This window comes from Entelurus aequoreus, linkage group LG27, assembly GCF_033978785.1.
Source record: "Entelurus aequoreus isolate RoL-2023_Sb linkage group LG27, RoL_Eaeq_v1.1, whole genome shotgun sequence".
Lineage (NCBI taxonomy): Eukaryota > Metazoa > Chordata > Actinopteri > Syngnathiformes > Syngnathidae > Entelurus > Entelurus aequoreus.
The window spans coordinates 2,749,748-2,752,247 of record NC_084757.1 but is presented as its reverse complement, the minus strand read 5'-3'; the positions used below and the strand labels follow the sequence as shown (position 1 = coordinate 2,752,247).

Here is a 2,500-nt window from a genome sequence, read left to right as displayed (position 1 = left end):
ATCTCTGTACTTTAATTATCTCTAACCGGTGCCTGTCATACGGCAGTAAAACGGCTGATCAAACAAAACAGAAGTCATCGTCATTTACCCACTAGCTGCAGACTCAATAACTCCACGCTGACGTTTTGGTGAATTTATGAAACAATACAAAAAGAATGCCATTGTAAGTTGTTAATGTGTCAGCATACTTGCTAAAGCTAACGACGCTAGATTGATTACATTACGATAGCACGCGCAAACACTTCTGCAGACGTCACACATGGCACGGTTTAGTAAGTATGAATTGTTTTAGTTGTATTGTAAAACATAGAAACATTGCTTTGAGTGTTGAATGAAGAATCATTTCGAGTAAAAACGCTATGGACGGCTTTACTTCCGGTTCAAGGCAAACTCAACCAAATGATGGCGCCTAAGCGCAAACAATAACACACTATTTCCGTGTCTGTCGGTGTCATATGAAAACTGTTTGTCGATTACCAAACATGATGGCCGTTAGCCGAGAAAAATCCATAAATTGGCCGCACCGTTTTATAAGCCGCGGGGTTCCGAGCGTAAACTGGTGTCCAAAGTGGATCGAGTACACAATAGTACTTCTTGGAGAGACACACTCTTAAAGACGAACACAACTCGATAGCTTTAAAGCTACACGCACACAGGCCAACACACTACCAATACACTATTGTGTACCTCTTACACGTATTTACAAGTGTGAACAATACTCGGGATAGAAATGCGTTCCACTTTATTTTTATGAATTTTTGTATTATTGTTATTATTTTTTATTTATTTTTTATTTTATTTTTTATATATATTTTTAAAATTATTTATTTATTAATTTAATTTAATTTATTTATTTTTATTTATTTATTTATTTTTCCCACTTTAGATTAATTAAACTCAAGCTGGCTGTTAGCCAAGAAAAATCCATAAATTGGCCGCACCGTTTTATAAGCCGCAGGGTTCCAAGCGTAAACTGGTGTCCAAAGTGGATCGAGTACACAATAGTACTTCTTGGAGAGAGACACACTCTTAAAGACGAACACAGCTCGATAGCATTAAAGCTACACGTAAGCAGGCTAACACATTACCAATACACTATTGTGTACCTCTTACACGTATTTACAAGTGTGAACAATACTCGGGATAGAAATGCGTTCCACTTTATTTTTATGAATTTTTGTATTATTGTTATTATTTTTATTTTATTTTTTATATATATTTTTTAAATTATTTATTTATTTATTTAATTTAATTTAATTTATTTATTTTTATTTATTTTTTTATTTATTTTTCCCACTTTGGATTAATTAAACTCGAGCTGGCTGTTAGCCAAACAAAAATCCATGAATTAGCCGCACCGTTTTATAAGCCGCAGGGTTCCAAGCGTAAACTGGTGTCCAAAGTGGATCGAGTACACAATAGTACTTCTTGGAGAGAGACACACTCTTAAAGACGAACACAGCTCGATAGCATTAAAGCTACACGCACGCAGGCCAATACACTACCAATACACTATTGTGTACCTCTTACACGTATTTACAAGTGTGAACAATACTCGGGATAGAAATGCGTTCCACTTTATTTTTATACATTTTTGTAATATTGTGATTATTATTTTTAATATATATATTTTTTTTATATATATTTAAAAAAATATTTTTTTTAAATTTAATTTAATTTAATTTGATTTATTTTTATTTATTTATTTATTTAATTTTCCCACTTTAGATTTTTCTTGGCCGTTAGCCTAGAAAAATCCATAAATTGGCCGCACCGTTTTATAAGCCGCAGGGTTCCAAGCGTAAACTGTACAAGTGTGAACAATACTCGGATTAGAAATGCTTTCCACTTTATTTTTATTAATTTTTGTATTATTGTTATTATTCTTTTTATTTATTATTTTATTTTTGATATATATATTTTTTATTAAATTGTTTTTATTATTATTATTAATTTTATTTTTGATATATATATATATTTTTTTTTATTAGTATTTTTTTATTGTATTTTATTTTATTTATTTTTTTATTTTTCCCACTTTAGATGAACTAAACTCGAGCTGGCTGTTGGCCAAGAAAAATCCATAAATTGGCCGCACCGTTTTATAAGCCGCAGGGTTCCAAGTGTAAACTGGTGTCCAAAGTGGATCGAGCATTTACGAGTGTGAACAATACCCGGATTAGAAATGTGTTCCACTTTATTTTTATTAATTTTTGTATTATTGTTATTATTATTTTTATTTATTATTTTATTTTTTATATATATTTTTTTTATTAAATTGTTTTTATTATTATTATTTATTTTATTTTTTATATATATTTTTTATTTTTTTATTTTTTTTATTATTATTTTTTTATTGTATTTTATTTTATTTTTTACATTTATTTTTCCCACTTTAGATGAACTAAACTCGAGCTGGCTGTTGGCCAAGAAAAATCCATAAATTGGCCGCACCGTTTTATAAGCCGCAGGGTTCCAAGCGTAAACTGGTGTCCAAAGT

General features: G+C 30.2%; 2 protein-coding genes across 2 annotated transcripts in view; one reads left to right on the top strand and one right to left on the bottom strand.

Annotated features, from left to right (window-relative positions):
* The window catches only part of LOC133644198 (lipoma-preferred partner homolog), a 214,474-nt gene that overhangs the window by 123,041 nt on the left and 88,933 nt on the right, over window positions 1-2,500 (top strand). The window lies entirely within an intron of this gene.
* LOC133644195 (tumor protein 63-like) overlaps window positions 1-2,500 on the bottom strand; it is a 498,490-nt gene that overhangs the window by 476,086 nt on the left and 19,904 nt on the right. The window lies entirely within an intron of this gene.